General features: G+C 57.7%; 1 protein-coding gene across 3 annotated transcripts in view; it reads right to left on the bottom strand.

The window, feature by feature from the left end:
* The window catches only part of Eml1 (EMAP like 1), a 161,879-nt gene that overhangs the window by 128,781 nt on the left and 10,886 nt on the right, over positions 1-22,212 (bottom strand). The window contains exon 1 of one of the 3 annotated variants that reach the window (XM_078050840.1): positions 924-942. The exons of the other annotated variants lie outside the window; for them this stretch is intronic. The gene's annotated coding sequence lies outside the window, so the exon portion shown is untranslated. Of the gene's footprint in view, positions 1-923; positions 943-22,212 lie in introns of those variants that run through there. 3 annotated transcript variants of the gene reach the window in all.

Raw genomic sequence — 22,212 nt, 5'->3', positions numbered from 1 at the left:
CCATTTTAAGCTAATTAGTAAATTGAATTTTGGGCTCTTTAACTGGCTGGGGTAAATTTAGCTCATCTTTTCCCTTAAAGTCAAGCTGTCAGTGGGATTTGCAAGATTTGCAATTAAAATCTTAACTTTCTTATTCCAGAGCATGCTGCCAAGGCACCCCTCCTCCTTCCTTTCATCTCTTAAGCTTCTCCCCTACCTGGGGCTTCAAGTGCATGCACGGTACCCTTGGGGCTACAGGGAACCGTGAACAAGGCTGACATCCCTTGTTGCCCTCAAAGGCAAGCAGGGCATGTGCCCATGGCTGCAAGCCACCTGTCGGTCATATAGTTGGGCAACCATCCTACACCAGGCCCCCAGGAGTTATTTAAAATGTGCACAATCTGCGTGGCCAGGCTGGGATGGAAGTCTCCTGGTGTGCCAGGCATGCATCCTTTAGCTGTGGCATATGGGAAGGTCTGAAGGATCCCAGAAGAGGATGGGTGCAAGAAAGAAGGGTGCACTTGGAGAGATGAGGTGGATAATATCACAGAAACCCAGAGCGTTACACAATTGCCTTGAGCAATCGGTATGTGCCAGCTGAGTCTGGGCCCTGCCTAGGCCCAGAGGTGCCTGAGAACATCGTGGGGAAGAGTGTGGACAGGTGTTAGTGCTCAGGTCGCAGGCTGCCCATCTGTGCAACCAGGCATTCTGGAAACCAGAGGGAGCACCCCTGGTGGAACCCCAACTTTCTCAGCTCCAACTCCAAGCCCCCTGTGCTTGGCCTCCCAACTGCCCTGTCTCCCCAGGAGCCCCGACAGGGGCTCTTCTTGGACCCAGGCTCTTTCTGCCCACCCCAAGTGCGGTTGTGGGGCTCCCCGATGGCTGGTACCCCAGCCTCCCAGCAGGTGGGACAGAGGGTGGTTGGTATGAGGGAAGATGCTCACCCAGACTTCCAGAAGCAGAAGGAAAACACCAAGCCAGGTTCTCCCGTGTGAGCCGCCGTTGCGCCTCCTCCTAGGGGAGCGGGGAAGCCAGAGGGGGCTTTAGGAGCAGAATGCCTGCAGCCCGCTTCTTCTGGGGCCATTAAGCAAGATGGGCTGGTGGTTTCCCAGAAGTGAGGAGGCATCCATTATGTAGGCACTAAAGGGCCTCTGGGACTCCAGAGCTGCTCGGGGAGCAGGGTGCGGTCTGCAAGGGGGAGAAGCACCCCCCCCCCCCCCCCCCCCCGGCCAGGCTGCCTCTGCTTCCCGTCCAGGCTCCTGCTCCCTCCACAAGACCCTGCATATCTGGGCGATGGCAAGTAGGGCAGCCGGGGCTGCCTGGGGGAGGGGCGGCTGCAGTCACTGCAGTGCGCTCAGTGCCCTGGGAGTTCCACTGAGCAGAGAGGGGTTCTGGGAGCGAGGCTGCATCTCTGAAGTCGGGTGGATTTTCGGCGGAGGATTTCCCAGGGAAAAACAGGAAACCCCTTTTTCTTCCAAATGCTTGGTCCTGGGTAATGACCCACCCCTCTCTGGGCCTGACTCAATGAAATGAAGAGCTCCTATGGCCCTGCTGGATGGGAGACCCCCCCAAATGCCTGCCCAAGGAACAGTGGGGAGACTGTGGACTGAACCTGTCACGAGAGGAAATGTATTTCACTTTGGGACTTTGATCTAGTCTGAGATAGTTCGCGCGACAGTTGGGGTGATAAAACAGCCCTCCTCATATGAAGTGGCAGCCACAGTCGGTGGCCATCCTTATTAAATATCTTTATTTAGCAAAATTAAAGTTGGCAGCCTTGTGTTGCTGTTCCGGGGATGTGGGAAGTACGAAGGACTGAGTCGTGGGTGGCTTGAGGACTGAGCCTGAAGGACCTCAGGCCCTGGTCATGTTGGGCCCCAGAGGAGGCGGAGGAGGGGACACGTCGCACACCCATCTGTAGGGACCACTTGTGAGCACCCCGCACCCAGTGTGTTCAGCACACAAAGCCTCTGACCCTTGGGCAGGGCGAGGAGGCCTCCTGCCTGTGAGCCATGTGATGAGCCCGTTCCTGGAGCAGCTGACCCTGGCCTACGGGGCACCTGAGCACCTCGGGCCAAACGGTGGGCTCTGACCCTCTGATAGGCCAAAAATCAATGTCTCAGAGACTGAGGCCAGCATCTCGAAATGTGGTGGAAGAGAGCAAACAATATGCAAGACACCATCGGAAGAGACAAGGTGGGGTAAGCACAGACTCAGAAGGTTTGGTTCCACTTTGGTACGGAGGAGTGAAGTCCTAAAGCCCCTGCAAAAACATAAGCTCCATTCAACAAAACCACCCTGAGGGCCCTGCGGCTTGGACAAGAGGAGGTTTTGCCGCAGCATTAAAACCTAGAAGCATCATTCCACACAGGGTGAATCTCTCCTTTTTTATGGCCCTGAGGGTGGCCACATTTGTAGTGGTGACACAACGTGACCAAGTTCCTGCAGAAGGCCTGTCGTCCCTCCATGCAGAGGAACCAGGAGAAGGAGGCTGGCACAAGCGGGGCGGCTAGAGAAAGGAGAGAGAGAGTGGGGAGGGTGTAAACGGTCCAGCTCTGTCTGAACCCCAAGCCACACATGTTCTGGGGATATTGAAAGCAGTCTGGGGCTGGGGCTGGGACTCAGTGGTAGAGTGCTTGCCGAGCATGTGCGAGACACTGGGTTCGAGTCTCAGCGCCATATAAAAATAAAGAAAGGTCCATCAAGAACTAATGAAAAATATTTTTTAAAAAGCTGTCTGAACCAAGACCAAAGCCCCAATCCATGAGCATGACTGAGTTTGCTGTTTGAGTCTGACGAAGCTAATTGCCCAATTGCCCAATGAAACAAAAACAGCAGCATTTTTCAAAACAATGCCACAAAATCCAGTCTCCATAACAGAACATTCACAAACCCATATAGAATCCCCAAAATGTATACATATGTGTGTACCTATATGTGTGTGTGTATGTGTATATATATATATATGCATGCATGTATACATATATATACATATATATATGGGTACATATATACACATATACACACATATATTTATACATATGTGTGTGTTTAAATGTCAAGGTCAGGAAGATGCAACTCATTCTCAAGAAAAAAGTCAACATATACCAACCCTACGGTGATCCACACATTGTAATTATTAGACAAGAACTTTAAAGCAGCTGTTATAACATTATTCAATGAAATGAAGAAAATACGATCTAATAAAGATAAGATGTCTCAGTCAAGAAGCATCAAGCATAAATGAACCAGTTGTCAGCATTATTCTGACTTACTCAAAAGCAGAAGTAGTACATCAGTCTACCAACTGCTGCCTGGGGAAAAAAATGTGGCTGTCCATAGCAATAGAATATTATTCAGTCATAAAAAGGAATGAAGTACTAATAGAGGCTGCAATCTGGGTGAACCTGGAAGCATTGTGTTGAAGAAAGAAGGCAGACACGGAACCCCCATGTGGTATGCCTCTGTTCACAGAAGATGCCCAGCATAGGTAAGGCTGTAGTAAGGCTAGGAGCTGAGGAGTAGATTAGTGGTTTCCAGGGCTGGTGAATGGTTGCTGATGGGATGGGGGTTCTGTTGGGGGTGATGGAAGGTTTTGTTGCACATCTTTGTGAATATACTAAAAATCACTTATTATACACTTAAAAAATAAAAATGAATCATGGAACTTTCAGAACTGAAGAGTATCTGAGACAAGAAAAATCACTGGGGGGCACTCAGAATAGAAATGACAGAGGGAAAAAAACCATTACCTTGAGAGAGGAACAGAAACTTTCTAACCTGAAAAAGAGAGAGAGGGGGAAAAACCCAAATAAAATGATCAGGGACATGTGAAACAATGTCGAAAGTCCTGAAGTGCAAGGAGAGGAGAGAAAACTGGGTGTGAGGAATATTTGAAGAAATAATCATTGAAAACTTCCCACGTTTAGAGAAAAACAAATCACAGTTTCAAGAAGCTCGGGAAAATCTGAATAGATGAAATATAAGGCACATGACAGTCAAGTTGATGAAAAAGAGTAAAAAATAAAACCTTGAAAGTAGACAGCAAGGCTGGGGAGATAGCTCCGTTGGTAGTGATTGCCTTGCACACACAAGGCCCTGGGTTCAGTTCCCAGTGTTACCAAAAAAAAAAAAAAAAAAATAGACAGCAAGATGGATCACCTACCGGGAGCTACGATGGGAGTGGCTGTGGAACGGAGGCGAGAGAGAGCGTGAGGACATTTTTAAGGTTTTGGAAGAAAGGGCACTGTCAACTGAGAATTCATACATATGACAGCTGTGGGCATAAGGGTGGTGGCAGCCGGGTGCAGTGTCACACACCCATAATCCCAGTGACTCAGGAGGCTGTGGCAGGAGGATGGCCAGTTAGGGCTAGCCTTGGCAACCTAGCAGAACACTGTCTCAAAATGAAAAGGGCTGGGGACACAGCTCCCGGTTTCAATCCTAGCAACCACCCCCCACACACAAAGGATGGTGGGAGTTTGGATAAAAGGTTCTATGTGTTTGCAAATTCCTTTCATTTTATATAAAGTGATGAAATTTTAACTTAAGTGGACAGTGAAAAGTTGAGATGCATATGATGATCTCTAAAAATAGTCGTGTAAAGAGGCACAGGCAAAAAGACAATAGATATGTTCAAACACTAAAAATGTTAAAACAAGTAAAAACCTGGAAAGGTGAACAAAGAAATTAAAAGCAAGAAGATACTGTTAGTTAGCTTTCCATTGCTATAAAAAACACACCTGAAATAAACAACTTAATAAGGGAAAAAGGTTTATTTTGACTATAATTTCAGGTTTGGGCTCAGGGTTGCTTGGCCCTGTCGTTTGGGGCCTGTGGCTGGAAACTCGTGGTGGAAGAGATCGGTTCACCTCTTGGGAGCAGGGCAAGGAAGGAAAGAAAGAGGGAGGGGCTGGGATCTCAATATCCCCTTCCTCCAAGGAGGCCCCCTCCCAAAGGTCCACCACTTCCCCGTAGCATCATAGGCTGGAAAACAAGATTCTAACACATGGGCTACTGGGGCACTTACCTAAATCATAGCAGGAGTGAATGCAAAATGATACAACTATTCCCAATCAAACCAATAATCACATTAAACGTTAATGGACTAAATACTCTACTGAGAAGGCAGAGATTACCAGAATGGAATAACCGTGAGACCCAACTATCTCTGTCTGTAAGAGATCCACTTTAAAGGTACACAGAGGTTGAAAGTAAATGGACAGAAAATTATGTAATATGCGAACAGTACATGTGACAGGGATGAGTGGCTCTATTAAGGTTCAACAGACTTCAAGACAAAGAGGACTACTTCCAGCCCCCAGAACTGTGATAAATAACAGTGTTGAAACCCCAGTCTACAGCGTTGTATTACGGCAGTCCACCCTGAAGAAGACAGTCAGGAAGCGCAGCTCTGACTCCTAGAAAACAACCAGAGGAAACAGAGGAAGGAAATCCCCTTTCCTAGGAAAGAGGGTGCACAATCAAGCTCAGGTGTCATTGGAACTGGGTGCGCAAGGAGAGAGGGGCAAAAGGAACCAAGGAGAAGTGGCCAAGTCCATGTGACATGGGCCATCCAGAGGCCTGCTCTTGGAGGACCCAGAAGGAACTGGTGGGAAACAGCTGGAGGAGTGACAGGGCCACTCCTGCTCGCAGGCAAAGGCAAGGTAAAAAGGGCCTGGGGCACTGCTCACGTCACTGTGGCTCGCCCGCCTGCCTGACCGGGAGGTGCAGCCTCAGGGGAATTTCCCACACACTTATGAATTTGGGAGTCCCCAGATTAACATCAGGAGGAGGGCTGAGCATCCCAGTGAGCAGGTCTGGATGGACCACACCAAGCTGTTCTGATCTCTGCCTGTGCCTCTGGCCAGCTTGGAGTCTCTTCTCCCAAGGCAGCTCTGTCACCTCTGCAGTCCTTCATCCTCCCTCCCTACGTGTCCCCAGCCCAGCTCAGAAAGCCACTCTGCACAACACTCTGAGTGCCACCCCAGCATGCAGAGTAGATTCTTCCGTCCTCGGGGAGGGGGATGTCACATCTGAGAACCACACCCCCTACTGCCAGTTCCACTCCACAGGGGGCAATGGCGATGACCATGCTTCCGTCCTCGAAGGCAGGAAGGTGTATCTAGCACCTGATGCACCTCTAGTCTTCCCTCGTCCCCACCTGCACAGAGCTGCTGGGAAGTCAAAGGCAATCTCCAAATCAGCGTGACTTAGTGCCCCCACGTACCCTGGAGCCCCTCAACCCAGAACAGAGTGGACTTGCCCAGCATTTGCTGGATCCAATTTGAATTCAAGCACTTCTCGAGGCCTGTGCTGAGTAGAGTCATGAGCTCCCAGAAGTGGAGGGTTCAGAATAAGCCATCAGCCAAGTTCCTGTCCCCTAGGTCACAGACATCGGTGTGCGTGCGTGCGTGAGGGGACTGGGGAAACCGCCAGCAACACCTTGGCTGGAACAGGGCTTTGCATTTGGGTTTTCTGTTGTGGCGGGTGTTGGCGCTACATAAGGTCAATGTTCTCCATTGGCTTCCCAGAGAACCCCAGTTCCCATCCTCTGCACCACTTTACAGAGAAAGATGCTGAGGCTGCAGGAGGAAGTCTTGCTCCCCATCAGGGACTGGAAAGTGCTAGAACCAGGGCCAGCTGCCGGCCACTATTCCCCAACCCCCGGTCCCTCTCGGCTCTAGCAAGACCTGCTTAGGGAACCCCAGCTCTCCTCTTTAAAACACGAACTTGTCACCCACTCTCAGCCCAAGTCAGAGCCTGGTTCTGTGAAATAAGAAGTAAACCCTGAAGTTCCTCACCAGGCCTTCTCCCACAGTCGCCATGGAGATGGGAAAATATTATGCACCGGAGGAATTATGGGAATATGAATCAGCAGCAGCAGCAAAGAGGACCCTTGGAAAGCCGTGACTCCCAGCGGACACGCTACTTTTTCAAAGTAAACTCCCCAGGATGATGGATTGCACTTTGCTTCCTGTAGAAACCCCGCGGCCATGCTTGCTCCATTAGAGGACGGCCCTTTCTCTCTGGGCAGACATTCCTCTTACAAGAAAAGCTTTGGCCATTTATTAGTGTGATTGCTGCCTGGCAACCTGGGGCTGTGGAAATCTGCCGGCTTCATCAAACTTTAAACATTTCCCCTTGCCAAGCGAAACAAATTATTGATGTTGATTTGGGCAGACGTTTAACGCTGTCCAATAGAATTTCCAGGATGAAGAGTTCAAACCCGCTCTTTAGGTCTAGAGTCGTAGCGCTGTTCCTTTGCTATTAAATAATGTGAGCAGGGCGAGAGCAGCCCGGGTGGCTGTCGGCGGCCCGCCTAAAATGGGAGGTTGGTCCTCACGATGCGGGATGAAAATTACCCGTTCAGTTCCTCCAACAAAATTAAAAACAGGATCACCCTGCGATCCAGCAGTTTGGCTTTTAGGTATATAACCAAGAGGACTGAAGGCAGAGGAATGAACGGGGAGGAGCACACCCATGTTCTTTGGTGGCACCGTGCACAGGAGCCAAAAGTTCCATGGGTGGATGAATGGAGTCACCACACCTAGTGTGTACCTACAGGGGAACATCATTCTGCTTTAAAAGGGAAGAAAATTCTGACACACGTGACAACATGAAGGCCCCTGAGAACTTGGTGGGGTGGAACAGACAGACATGAGGGGACAGACGCCTGTCGTTCCGATCCCATGTCCCGCCTGGAGGAGTCAGATCCTCGAAACAGGAAGCAGAAGCAAGATGAGATGCGTTCTGGGGAGGGGCCGCGGTGACAACTGGATTTTCTTAGCGGCCCTGAAGCCTGGGTGAGAGGAAGCTTTCCTCGTGTGTTTTACACATTAAAAACCATCCTGAGAGAGGGGCTGTGGAACAGCCGTCTGGGGTCCCCACAGGCTGCGAGGGCCTGCTGCTGGCCACGCCACGGGTCCCCGGGGACTGCACCTGAACCTCACAAGCATGCCGCTCCCAGGGCCGCCCAGAGCCCGCCTGCACTGGGACGCGGGTTGGGGCGGCTCCTCCTCACTCTGCTGCGGCACCCTGGGCTGTCCCCCCAGGAAGCCTGCCCTGACCGCTTGGCCTCATCTGCTCCCAGCCCTGGAGCACCATGAAGGCGCCAGGGGCTTGTGCGAGCACAGGTTAGATGCACCATCCAGGAGATTCGGAGGCGCCCGAGTTTCCACCAACCCTGGGCAGGCGGCCACAGCCTCGGGCTCCTTTGCCCCAACAGCCCTCGGAGGATTGATTCTCCCTGGAGCTCTGCTCTGGGCGGCTGGACCACTTTGCTCCTCTGGCAGGGGACAAAGTGCTGGGAACTTGTCCCCAACTTCCCCATCCTCCCCATGGCTCTTGGCCAACAATGACTGGTGAGCCCCAGCCTTGGACTGGGCCTGGTTCGAAGCCCACCTTGCTGGGCCTCCTGCCCTGCCCTGCTCGCCCGGATCCTGGACCTTCCCCTGGGAGCCAGCCCCCGGGGGCCTGGTCCATCTCTGAAGCCCACAGCTGAGCCGCGTGGTGTTCCTGCGGTCACTGGGTCGGACTCGTCAGTAGCCTTTATCAGAGCATCTCTCTCTTCTTCTCCTGTGTCCCTCTGGCCTCAGAGCCTGGCTGCCTCGCAGGCAGTGTGGGGACGGCCACCACGGGATCGGCCCTGGGCCCAGGGGGGCGATGAATGTGAGGTGCCACCCAAGACCTGGTCCCCAGGGCAGAGCGGTTGCCCTTTTTATTGTCCACCACGGAGGGTGGACACAGCAGGGACAGCCCAGGTGTGGTGCCGGGGGAGGGAGGAGCAAAGGGACAGGGCACGGGCAGTGGCGGCTGGCGGAGGTTCTGGGAGCAAAGGCCCGACAGCGGATGAGCCAGACCCCGGGCTGTGTCCGTTGGAGGGGGGACTGTCGAGGGCTGGGCCTTGTCCCGCCTGGTGGCCAGGGAGGGGACCCTCGGTGGAGGCAGAACAATCGGGCTGAATCCTGGTCCCTCTCTGAGCTGCCCTGTGTCACCTGTAGGGCCACTGCGAGGGGGAAGGGAAGCTCAGGTGAGGAGCTGCTGTTCCAGACCCAGGGGCAGGAGGCGGCCAGCAGCAGCAGCGGAGGAGGAGGCCCCGGGCAGCTCACCGCGTCCCACGGGAAGGGGAGTCACAGAGAGGTGGGGAGAAAGGCACGTCACATTAAAACAGCGGCCAGCGGAGGATCAGTGGCCTCTGCTGTCCTTTTCCAGGGTTCCTTGACCCGCCAAGCTGTCTCCTCCCTGGAAGGATTCGGCCCTCTGCTGAGCCAGGGTCAGCAAGAAGCAGAGCCTGGCCCTGGTGTCCGCACCTGCCTCTGCGCCAGGCCTCCGTGGCCTCCCAGAGCCCGTGCCAGCGTCCACCTTGAGGCTACCCCAGCTCGCTGCTGTGAACGCTGCTGGCCTTCAGGGAACATGAGGGTGTACCTGTGTCACGCCCACCGCGCACGCTCCTAGGTGTGTGGGAGTGGAGTGCGCACACGCACACGCGCACACGCACACACGCACACACACACGCACACACACCCCTATGGACATTCACAGACACACCCCAGGCCACGTGCCCAGGAGTCCTTCTGAGCTGCAGCACGTGCTGTGGCGTAGATGTGGCTTGAGAGTCTCCCAGTGGCTTCTGTCCTGGTCCTCAGGGTGGCACTAGAGGGTCGGGGGGCCTTTGAGATGTGGAGCCTGGTAGGGGTCACTGGGGCTGAGGGAGAATGCCTCTTTGGTTTCCTCTCCAGCCATGTGTTCTCCCCCCCCTCTTTCTTTCTCATACACACATGGTTGTTCCTGCCATTATGAGGCCATGTCACCAAAGATAAGCAGAAGCTGGCACCACACTCTTGGACCTCAGAACTAGGAGCTAAATGCACCTCTTTTCTTTATTAAGTCACTCAGCCTCAGGTATTTTGTTGCAGTAACAAAAAAAAAAAAAAAAAAAACGGACCGACACAGGTGATGTCGGTTTCCCAAAATGGCCTAACTTTCTACCAGCCGTGTGGGTAGGTTCCAGTTGCTCCGTGTCTTTGGGAGCTCTTCACTTGGTGTTGAGTTTTCATGAAGTCTACAAACAAGCACAGCTAGTCCAGTGTGAGCTGATCCAAATAGTGTCTGCCTTTGGGCTCAGTGACTGGTGGAGCTGGAGGGGGCTTCTGGGGCCGTGATGTTCTTCTTCTTGCTCAAGGAGCTGGTGACACAGTTGTGCGTGGAGCTGTGTGCTTTTGATCTGTGTACTTTTCTGTACACGTGTGACACCACCATTTTTTGGAGGGGGGACTGTGGATTGAAACCAGGGGTGCTCTATCACTGGGCTACGTCCCCAGCCGTTTTATTTTTTGAGACAGGGTCTAAGTTGCTGAGGCTGGCCTTGAACTTGGTCCTCCTGCCTCAGCCTCCTGATGGGCTTGGATGACAGGCGTGCACCACGGCACCCGGATCCCACACTACAGATTTTGAAGGTTTATGAAAAAAACATAGATTTGAAAACAACCCAGTGGAGCAGGTGCTATTATTGTCCCTGTGACAAAGATGCAGAAAGCCAAGGTCACTGTCTGGTTTGGGGCTCCCTGTTGGAGTTAAATTACATACAGCCCCTCCCTCTGTGACCCACCTCTGCTGGGCCAGAGTCCCTGGCTCTTCCTCTGTGTATTTCTCTAGCTGGTTCCTGCCACGTTGCGCCCCAGGCGGGGGGTGCTGGGCTTTGTTGTCCTCGGGGTCGGGGCTATTTTGCCCTGAGTTCTGGCCCGGCTGACTCATTGCTGTACTCACTCTGTGACGGGCCACACAGGAGCACGGTCAGCATCCTCCGTGGGCCCATCCGGCTCCTCAGACAAGCTTGGGCCGCGGTGCTCATCCCAGGAGGAGCATCAGGTCTCAGGACCCCCAGAGCCACCAGGGGTCTGTGTGGCCTGCCCGCCACGCTGCTCGCCAGCCTGCCTGGGACCTGTGAGCCCCCGCCATCCATTTCACAGGTATTAATTAACGAGCAGCACCCACCCCAGGAACATCCTGTAGCGGCCTCAGGGGTGGAACATGAGCTGACAGCAGCCAGATGGTCGTGGTGTTTACAGACTCTGGACCCAGGCAGCCTGAGTTCAAATCCCGACCCCTCCACTCTGGGGCTGCGTGACTGTGCTCAAGTCACTCGACTTCTCTGAGCCTCAGTTTCCTCATCTGTAAGCTGGGGACCAGGATAGCGCCTCTGAAGGTGCAGAGAGGATTAAGTGAGTTGACGTCTGTAAGCTCTCTGGTCAGTGTCTGGTGTGGAAAAGTGCTCTGCACGCCCCGGGTGGCTTTAAGGTCTGCTAGGGCCTCAGCATTGGTCTGTGAGTCTTGGTTTTCCTCTCTCCCTGCTTGCTGTGCAGGAGGGGGAAGGCCCCACGAACCCTGGCCCTCTGGCAGCGTGCCCTCTGTGTGCCCAGCTCCGGCACTGCTGGGGGGCAGAGCCGGCTGTGAGGAGGGGAGGGAAGGGGAGGGCCCAGAGTCGCCCCTCTGCTTGCCCCAGACTCCTGCAGGAGGGAGAGGGAGCCTGCCTTCCTGTTCCTGCTGGGACCCGGCCCTGGCCAGCCCTGTGCGTTCTGCGGCACCACCTGAGCCTGCTCTGGTGTGGAGAGCCCGGTGCCCACGTCTGGGCCACTGCTTTTCAGCTGTGGGGTCTGACGCTTTGGACAGACCTGGGCCTGATGGAGGGCGGGCCGCTGGGGGGGGCGGCCCTAGACCTGCAGCATCAGCATCAGGGAAGCCACAGCCCAGGCAACGCTGGTCGCTTTGCAAACCAGAGAGTCCGTTTCAACAGAGTGGGGAGGGGGGCTGCAAGTTCATTGTGATGGGGGTGGGGTGGATCCCGGGTGGGAGCCGCACAAGAAGTCCTTGTGAGCAGCCTTCTGTCGCCTCCGGCAGAAAACCACTCGGCCCTCCTCCCGGCCTCCACTATGGGATGCATAATTTATGAGGACCAGCCCGTGCATATTCATGAGCTCATTGCCTTCCAAGGCCAGTTGCCGTTTGTGAAGGATCCTGGGATAATGAATCACTGCGTGCGGGTGTGACCTGGCCCGGGGCAGCCTCCAGTCCTCCAGATTACTACTGATCTCCAAAACCTGCTTTGAAGAAAAAGATTCCTGGCTGAGCTGGCCTTTGCTCAAATGTGGGCAGATGCAGAGAAGGAGGCCTCCATCGTGGGGGGCCCTTCACCCCCAGGCAGCACACATCGGGGCCATGAGCAGCGTTTCGGGGGAAACTGAGTCAGGTCTCCTCCCCCAAAGCATCACCCTGTACAGCCGTGGGACTCCTTGTTCCCGTGTTGGTGGAACGAGCCCCCCTCGGTCTCGGCTGGGGCGTGGCCTCTCGGCCGTCCTTCCCCACTGTGGAACGGGAAGGGAACCCCTCTTGAGTCTTGGCCTCCAAGACTTTAGCACACCATTTCCACAGGCCCTCGAGCCCGCCGTGTGCCCTCCTGTCCTCGTGTCCTAGCTGATGTCAGGATTTTAGTGGATTTTTCTTTCTTAGTGTCCAGAAGATAATGCGCTTCTTACTGACAGGGGAATCCTAAGATCCGGTGAAATCCAGCATTAAGCTGCCAGTTACTAGGCTCTGCTGCACAGCACGCACCAGGTCTGGCGCCTGTGAACGTTGCATGGATTCCATGCACATCTGTGGACAGAGGGCTGGCACATAGTATGAGCTCAATAAACCCAGGTTTCCCTCCTTCTCCATCCTAGGCCCAAAGAGCTGCTCTAGGCTTTGCGCTGTGCCTAGTCCAGAAGTCTATCCACAAACCCCCTAGGCCCACATGTTAATCGGGGAGCTTTGTGGCCTTGGAAACATTCAGTAAGTCCCCATTTAATTTGGATTTGGGGTGGGGGAGAGCTTTAGAGTTTTCCCAAACTAGTCACAACCCAATTAAAATGTTACTCATGAAACCCAAGACAATGAGTCACGTACAACTCCATCTGGCCCTTTTTGCTTCAAGCGACCCATCTGACTCAGCTTGGATTCTGCTTTTAAGCTGTAACCAACGGATTCCCCAACCCAGGAAGAAATCATTTAGCACCTTGCTGAGCGTGCGTGTGAGAGAATGCTCAGTGTGTGCGCGCGTGAGTACGTGTTTGTGGGCACCTGTGCGGTGGGTCCCAGGTGTGTGGGCCCCGAGAACCACGGAGCAGGTCCTGGATGTATGTGAGTCTGTCTGCATGTCCCTGTGGGCACAAGAACACATGTGTCCCTCGGACCTGGGCTGAGTCTGTGGATATGTGTTCGTCCACGTGTCTGGTGAGTGAGCAAGTCCCTCTGCGGCTGCGGGTGGGCGAGGACATGAGAAGTGGGTGTGAGAGGGGAATGGAGAATCTTTGTGACCGTGTCCAAGAGTACCTGAGACGGCGGGCCTCAAACGTTAGCAGCAAGCGACCGGCACAGGGAGCCCCAAGATTCAGACTCTTCAAGTCTGGGTGGGGCTCCAGGATGTGTCTTTTTGGGGGAGGGGGTCTCACTCTGCTGCCCAGGTTGGACTTGAACTTGTGGGCTCGAGGATTCTCCTGCTTCAGCCTCCCAGACCCCTCACTCACAATCTGTCACTTTAACAAGCTCGCCTGGACTGGGTGACTCCAACGCCCACACAGGGAGGGGACAGCCGGCCAGAGTGTCGAGGTAGAGGGAATGGAAGCCGATGAGCCAGGAATTCTTTGAGGGCGGACTTGTAACTTCATCCAGCCCAGCACCATCTGACCACCGCTCCACAATCTGCTGCCCAGGTTCCCAAAGGAACAAACCCACCAGGAACACGGGGGCAGTGACCAGCCAGAAGCCTCTGGGAGCCTGGCCTGGGCCTTGAGCCAGCCAGTGACTCACAGTGCAGCTGGACGGAGAGGCCTGGACAGTCAGCCCTCCATGTCCCGCGTCCCCCGTCCCCCATCAGCAGGGCAGGGCCAGTCTGCTACCCGCGACTTCTCCATCAGTGTAGGTCATAGCTGCCCGCCTCCCCGCCTAGACCCCCCAATCAGGAGTGCGTGGCCCTGGTCCGTGTCCCCAGCCCTGGTGCGGCTCCTGGCAGCACAGCAAGGGTCTCCCCTGGGCCCCTGCAGCCCAGCACAGGCTGACGGAGTCCTCGGCACCCTGGAGGCTCACCCAGCTCCATCTGCTCTGGGCCCATTTCACTGAGAGCCACAAGACGTCCCCGTGGAGCCCACCTTAGCTGGGTGGGGGGCCGGGGGCAGCAGACACGGTGTGGACCCCAGGCTGTGCCCCGGGCGATCAGGTAAGCTGGGCAGGCGACTGGCACGCCCTGAGCCTGGGTTCCTCACGGGTGAAAGCCCCTGCCTCCTTCCGGCCACGCCCTCACGTGACTCGCCCTGAGTTCTGCCTGGCCCTCCAGCCTGTCCAGATGCACAGTTGTTTCCCTGACCGCGCCCCTTGGGAGGCCAGCGACAGAGCCGCCCACCAGCATGTGAATTAGGAGTCCTACCAGCCTCGGGGGGCTTCAGGGGAGGCCCCCTGCCTCCCAGAAGGGGAAGCTGCACCCGCCTGGTGCCGCAGAGTCAGGACCAGAACCCAATCTTCTGAGCGCTGACCCCGAGGCCCTCCTCCACACGGTCACCGCCATGCACCAGCTGTATCACTGCCAGGCACCTGGCAGGCTCTCTCCTGGATCCTCAATCACCACACAAGGCAGATGAGCATGTCACGGAGGAGAAGATGGGGCCTCAGAGGGGTTGGGTGACTTGCCCAAGGACACACAGTTTGTGGGACCTGAGATGTAAACCTGGGGCCTTTGCAGTGACACTGGAGCAGAGACATGATGCCCAGCCCTTCTCCAAGCACCCCCAGCCCCGAGCTGCTGTGGGCCTCGGGACCCCTGGGCTGTCCACCTCACATCACATGGCTTATCCCCGGCCCCAGGCGGGTGCTGGGAACCCCGTGCCAGCCTCTTCATTCTTCAGGCCTCCCTTCGGGTGCCAGCAGGGCCCTGGCCCAGAGGCCTGGCTTGGCCAGGAAAGATAAGGCCTCAGCGGCCGCCGGCTTGCCTTCAGTGCCCCGCCTTTTCCCGAAGAATGAACACAAAGGCCTGTTGTTCCCGCGGGGGAGCAGGCCTCCTCCTTGTGAAAGGAGATAAACCATTAGCGGGAGGGACGGCTGGGGTTACAGCCTGCTCCCACCACCTGTCCCCGTAAAGTGCTGCATGGCAGGTGCCTGCCGTCGGGGTCGCGGGCCTTCACACGCACGCATGGCCTGGAGACGTCGGTGTCATGTGTCCCGAGTGACAGGCGAGGAAACCGAGGCTCAGCCAAGCTGAGCCACCCGCTCAGGGCCGCAGCTGGTGGGCGGCGCTGCCAGCAGGCTCTGCCCCAACCAGGATGCCAGGCTGACTCATCTGTCCTCCAACAGGACTCGGAAGGAGTGAGGTCACACCGCCCACCCTGCCCGCCCGCGCCTGCCTCTGACTTGACATCCTAGACCAACAGACGGGGAAGAAAATGCGAGGCCCCCAAAGGGGCCCCTGGGGGTCAGGCTGCAGCCCCTGCCCCTCCTCCTGCAGTGTGGGGAGCCAGGGAGGCCCACCCGGGGACTCCCAGAGTCCCCAGGACCCCACAGCTGCCAGCCATGCATGCCACCTCGGGGGAGCAGGCCGGGAGGCGGACCAGGCTGGGAGATGGGGTCCCCTCCTCACCCCCTGCTGCTGTAGGATCATGTCACAGGAAGCAGCTTAGTGAGGACACCAATCAGCCTGTCCTGAAGCTGGCACGCCAGGGATGCACGGTCCCCGTCAGAGACAGCCCGCTCTCGTCTTCCGCCCAGTGCCCAGTCCTTGGGTGGCCGGCAGTGTGCCTCCCCCTCCCGTCTTACAGGTCAGGAGACTGAGGCTCAGAGAAGGGAAGGGACTCCCAGGAGGCCTGGCGATGCTGTGGCAGAGCCCTCTGGCCTTGCCACGTGGCAGCCCGGCAGTGACTCGCGTCCTTGCTGGACTGGCCCTGTGACGGTCCACATGCCTGGCGCCAGGGGCCTGGTCCATGCAGCGGGCCCACGGTAGCCCGAGCCGATGGCGGCGTGGGAGAGGACACAGGAGGGTGTTGGCCAAGGTCTGGCCGACAGCCGTCCAGCTGAGTGGTTCCTGAAGGCCGCCCGAGGAACGGCAGCAACAGAGAAGGGCGAGACTGCCGTTGAGCACCTACTATGCGCTGGAGACAGGGGCGACCCAGACCCAGACCCTGCCCTCAGATGCTCACTTCTAGAGGGACACATGGATGGGACCCACATGGAAGGGTGGGGCTGTGCAGGGACAGTCACCACACACAGGGAAGGGGGGCACAGAAGGGCCATTCTGGGGACAGCCAGGTGTTCCAGGAAGAGGGACGGCCGGCGTCCTGGGGCGGTCCTGCCCCGTCCACACACTCGGGACCCACCCCCTTACTCGGTCTCCTGGTTTCCAGCGCTCAGTCTGCTGGTCTGCAGTGTGGCTTTGGGAGGCAGCAGCTGCTGCTCTCCCGCCGTCGGTCCTGGGCCTCCTCTCCCACTGACCCCATTTTCTCAGGACCATAAATCACCTCCTTAAAGGGGCCTGGAGGCCCAGGGGACCGATGATTGTCCTGGGCAAGCTGTGCGTCACCAGCCAATGAGGCCCAGGCTCTGGAGGCCTCCAGGTCCCCCGAGCCCAAAGGCTGAGGCTGCACCTCCTCCCTCCCAGGGCCGGGCAGCTGGGCCTCGCTTTCCCCCTCTGTCCCTGCCCCCTGCCGGTCACCTAGGGGCCCTGACTCTTCTGCCTCCAGGGCATGACCTGTGGGGAGGTGCTGGGCAGGGACAGGAAGGGGAGCCTGAAGCTGCCATCAGATGCCACAGTCACCCTCTGAATCCGCAGGAACAGGTTCCAGGAGCCCCCTGTCAGAGGTCCCCGACAGTCTTCCGTCCCCTCTCTCTGAGCTCATCTCCGGGCACGACCCCATTCTCTGCCCAAACCCGTCTTGCCTGTGTTTTTCTAAAGACCTGGTGTTCCCACCCCGGGGCCTTTACACCTGCTGTTTGTTCCGCCAGGAACACCCTTCCCTCAGAGATCCTGGGTCCTCACACCCCAGGTCCTGACACCCTGGTCCTTCTCAGGTGACATGCTCAGGGAGACGACGGCCTCTCTCGGTGGCACTGCTCCGATTCTCCCTCCCGATTCCTGTGCCTCCATCCTTCTCACCTGGTCACCACCACGCATGGTCATGTGTTCAGACACCGTCCTGGCCCCGGGAGCCCTGTCTGCAGGGTTCCTCGTGAGCCCCGCGGCTCTGCCCCCACTGGGCTGCCTCTGAGAGGTCCCAGCCTTGACCCCAGGGGTGCTGGGGCTGGACGCTGGGCATCAAGGGATGGACGTCACCTGGGGACGCAGGTTTCCCAGGAGGATTGAATGCGGTTCTGAATCCAGGGCGTCCCCCGTGCACCCAGGAAAGACCGTGGGGGGCCTGGAGGCACAGTGAGGAGGACAGGGGACATGGGACAGGAAGAGGGGCTCAGCAAGACGGTGTCCTTCCAGCCACAGGGGGAGCACAGGGTGTGGTGGCACCTGGAGGGGGCAGAGGCACGGGCGCAGGTGGCAGGTGGCGCAGGTGTCCTGGGACAGGAGGGTGGGCTCTCACTGGGGACAAGGCCACCGTGGAGGGATCAGAGAGCATCGTTTCCCTGAGTCCCCACTCCGGCCCCGATCCCAAGCCGGTGCCTGCACCGGGCTGGATTGGGCCCCCGGGACAGCAGGTCCTGATCCCTGGCCCTTGTCACGACGCCTGTGGGGGGAGGGGCTGCAGGTGTCACCCAGTTAAGGCTCCTGAGCGGGAAGGTCATCCTGGATCATCCAGGGAGGCCCTGACGCCGCCACCAGTGACCTCATAAGACAGGGGCAGACAGAGATTAGAGAGGGGCAGGTGGCCGCGGCGGCAGGGTGGCCGGAGGAGGCGTGGCGGGTCTCTTTCTGGAGGGGACACAGCCTCCTGCACCTCACCTCTGACCCAGGGCTGTAAGGTCGGACTTCAGGCTCCAGAACTACAAGAACATTCATTGCTGTTGTCCGACGTGACCACGGTTGTGGCTGTCTGTCTGTCTGTCTGTCACCAACCCCAGAAACAAATACAGTGCCAGTGTTAATCTGCGTCAAGCAAGAGGGGAGGAGGCAGGCCAGCTCTGGGGATCACAGCGTCGGCGCCCTGGGCCTCCACAAAGCCTGACCTCCTGTCCTGGCTTGGCGAGGTATGCAGCATCCAAACCCCAGCGCTCCCCGTGGAGACAGAGGGTCCCAGGCGACCCCAGACAGAAGCCAGGCAGCAGCAGCCCACAGTTAACCAGTCAGTCATTCAACAAACATCTGCTGACAAGTGCAGACAAAGACTCCAGACTCCGGGTTCCCACCCTCGGGGGCTAACCCTCAGACCAGGGAAGGTTCTCACAGACACGGCACAAAACTGGAACCCTATTCATGTCCCTCCTCCCTCTACCATTTCTCCTGAGAGCCTGTCCCAATAGGCCACATGCACAGGAAAGAAGCTCTGCTTTATGGACCAAGATAAAAAAATGAGCCCTCTGAAGACACCCTAGTGCCCCCGTTCCATCCTCGAACATCCACTCTTTCAGTCATTTGTAAGGAATGCCGAGGAAGAGAGCATCAGTCCTATCTTATGCACCAGGAGACAAAGGTCCAGAGAGGTTGTATGTCTTGTAAAAATCACCCAGCACCAGTGGGCAAAACTGCAATGTCAAAGTCATGTCAGTCTCTGATTCCTTAGCCCCTCCCCTCCTCTCTTTTTTCCACCTATCACCCAAGTGGTCAGGGACATAGTAGTGGACCAGATAAGGGCCTGGCACTCCAGCCTGCTGCAGCGTCCATACCTCCATCAGATACCTGGTGGGCTTTCCACATGGTAGCCTCCACTGAACACCCAGGACCCTCAGTGACCCTCTTCTCACTTGTCCCACGGGATTCGGGAACAGAACAGAAGCCGTCCGTCCGGCGGCCTAATGAGCTCACTCTCAGCGGCAGACTGGGTTCCACTGTGCCCAGCGGACTGTGGTGTCCCTCTCCTGCCGGCTCACATTACGGCCACACCGTCAGCCTGACCCTTGGCACCTCCACTGGGCTGCAGGCTCCGGGACAGGGGCGCTCCTGGCTCCAGAGCTCTCCGCCGACGGGCTCAGCTTAGCAAGCTGGCCGCAGCAAGACCACGAAGCCCACGTGGCCCCCGGAGAGGCAGCCCCAGGGCGGAGGCCAACGACCCATAAGAACCCACAGAGGCCATCGCCAGGTGCCCAGTGAGGGGCCACGCTGTGTGCATGGCCGTGAGCGGCCCGGGGGCGTGTCCCTCACCTGCTCGGCTACAGGCCTCAAAGCTGGGGGAAGGACCACCCAGGGCAGGGCCAGTGCCCTGAGCACCTTCTCTGATGCCATTGTACCTTTCTGCCGGGGTTTGGGACCCACAGAGACCTCCCTGCTCCTCCACGGCCATCTCGCACCAGCCTTCAGAGGAGGGGCCCTCGCTCTGGTCGCGACTTGAGGCAGGTGGAGCCCGTGGGCAGCCGCTGGCGCCAGACCTGAACCCGGCTCCCTCCCTCCCCGCAGCAGACAAGGCAGAGGCTTTGCCCCTGGTCTGCAGGCCCCAGAGCCACGGGGTGGTGGCCAATGAGCACATGGGAGGCGCTCAGCAGCCTTAGTCACTGGGGAAGTGTGACTGGAAACCGCAGGGAGATGCCCCTTCACACCCGCGGGAGAGGCCACTGGCTGTGACCAAAGCACAGTGGCAGGTGTCTGCGAGCAGGTGGTGAAAGCAGAACCCGCAGGCACAGGGCAGGGGCGGGAGCCGCGGTGGAGAGCAGCCTGGCAGGTCCTCAGAGCTCGGCCCAGCTCCCCTCTACCGCCCCAAAGCGCCACTACCACTGGGGTACCCAAGGGGAGGACCAAGGTCGCCCAGAAACTGCACCCGGTGTTCACAGGGTGCCAGGAGGGCCAGGGAAGGAGAACGGCCAGGGGTCGTCCACTGATGACTGCATCCACAGGCTGCGGCTGTCCCTGTGGTGAGACCCCATTCAGAAAGAAGCAGGGACCGGGCTGCAGCGTGGGGGGACCTGAGTCAAAGAAGCCAAAAGGCACAGAAGCCCTGAGCCAGCTAAGTCCACTCGAGAGATGTGAGTCTGCAGAACGGGAACAGGGCGGTGGCTGCCAGGGGCCAGCAGGTGTGCGTGACACTAGCAGGAACGGGATTTCCTTGGGGTGATGAAAAGGTTCTAAAATCGATTATTACCAAAAAATAATGATGATGATAATAATAATAATAATAAAGGAGTCAGAACTAGAACCCAGGTCTCTCCCCTCCAGCCGGCAGCCAGGAGCATCCTGGCCCTCCCCTTGGCCTCCACGGGCCCCTTGGAGGGGCCTGAGGACAGCTCCCCTGGCCGGCTGCCCCACCCCCAGTTCCATTCACAGGGTCCCCGTTGCTGCCCTGAGGTCCAGGTCACCAGGAAGACCCCACAGGGGCAGGAAACCCAGTGTGGGGGTGGCCCCGCAGACTCAGCTGGCAACGCCAGGGCCTCCTCTGGAGCAGTGGACATGCAGGGTCTCGCGGTGGCCCTGTTTAGGAAACCTCGCCTCCCGGCTTAAGCTCCACGGGTTTAAAGATGGAGGGAAAATCAGAAGGGGGTGTTTGTGTGTGTGTGTGGGTTTTTTTCTTTGGGTTTATTTATGACGTATTTTTTAGGTCTGACACTCCTGACTCAGCCAGGCGACCCAGGTCAGATGGGGCGCCCCCTCTGAGCATCTCTGTCCTGCAGGGAGACCTCGCAGGCCCCCGGGGCAACCCTGGGCCTGAATGGCCACCGCCTCACTGTGGGCCTGCCACAGAGCAGGGGCTTGGTGCCTTCGGGCTGTGAGGGCGGGGTTGGTGGGTCCTAGGGCTTCACTTGGGCCTCCCGGACCCTGGCTGGTCCCCTGGCTGAGACCCCGAATTAGAGGGGGCACCCGCTTCCCTTTGTAACCCTGACCCAGAATGGGCCTGGGTGGGTGGGTGTGCCCTGAGGCCCTCGTCCAGGAGCTGGCCTTGCCCACAGTCATCTCCCACCCGGGCCAAGCTCACCCCCAGTGCAGGACGTGGCCCTCCCTCCTCCCTGCAGACCCCAGCTTCCCTCAGCCAGGCAGCCTATCCCCCAAATGCGCCTGGGCTAGGCACAGAGGCCTTCCCTGCCCCTGGGCTCCACCCTGGGGCCAAGGGGGACAGGGCTTGGGGCCCTCCCCCTCCCAGTTTCCAGGGGAGCTGGGAGTCCGAGGCCTGGTTTTCCTGGATGTGGGGGCTGTTTTTCTGTCTAATTGTGCTCACCTCAGGCGTAGGGCCTGTGAGGTGGCACAGTGACTCCCAAGGCTGTGACAAGCACAGATAAGAAAACAGATGGGGGGGGGGGCGGCCCAGGGCAGGGCAGCAGCACAGGCCCAGTGAACGGACCTCTCACCTGGAGGACCCTGGGGGAGGGGCCTGCCCATGGGAGGGGCCAGCACAAGGTGTCCACACTTCTGGGACACCAGGTAGCCAGAAGTGCCCTCCTGCCGCAGGACTGGGACGGTGCTGGGTTGGGAGAGTGGCTACAGGTGTGGCTGAGCCCACGCTGGTCATGGGGCAGAGCCAGGGGACCCAGCTTGACAGTAGTCACTTTAGAGCCAGCAGCTACTCCAGACAGGAGGCTGGCGCTGCCAAGGAGCCGCGGGCTCTGGGCTGGGCTCCAAGGAAGAGGTGAGTTCCTCTGGGTCACTCACCTGCCCAGGACTGTGGAAACCTCTCCCGAGACAACGGACTTGGAGGCCAGTGCCGTAGTGACCACTGGCCCAGGGCCATGCCTCCGGCTCCCCTACACAGGACCTGCTCTCCAAGAAAGATGGGGAGGCTGGTTGGCTTCTCTCGGCTCCTTCCTGAGCCTGCTGTGACCCACCCCCGTCTGGGAAGGAGTGCGGCTGAGAGATGGCCCGGCCTGCGCCTGCGCTGGGTGATGTGGGGCCGAGTCCCTGAGTTCGTGTGGACCCGAGTTTGCTCACCTGTAAAATGGAGCGATCACGTCAACGAGCAAGGTTCTAGGAGTCGGGCGGCGTGTGTGTGTGTGTGAAGGGAACCCCTTGTGAGGGGCCTCCTGTACGGGTTCTCAGCGGTTGGTGAAGGCGAATCCCACAACAGGAGACTCGGGGTTGAAGCCCCTGCTCTGGCCTCACACGGCAGGGCCCAGCAGGACACCCCGCGCACAGCA

This window comes from Ictidomys tridecemlineatus, chromosome 5 (assembly GCF_052094955.1).
Source record: "Ictidomys tridecemlineatus isolate mIctTri1 chromosome 5, mIctTri1.hap1, whole genome shotgun sequence".
Lineage (NCBI taxonomy): Eukaryota > Metazoa > Chordata > Mammalia > Rodentia > Sciuridae > Ictidomys > Ictidomys tridecemlineatus.
The sequence above is the reverse complement of the archived record's forward strand: the minus strand, read 5'-3'. Positions and strand labels throughout refer to the sequence as shown.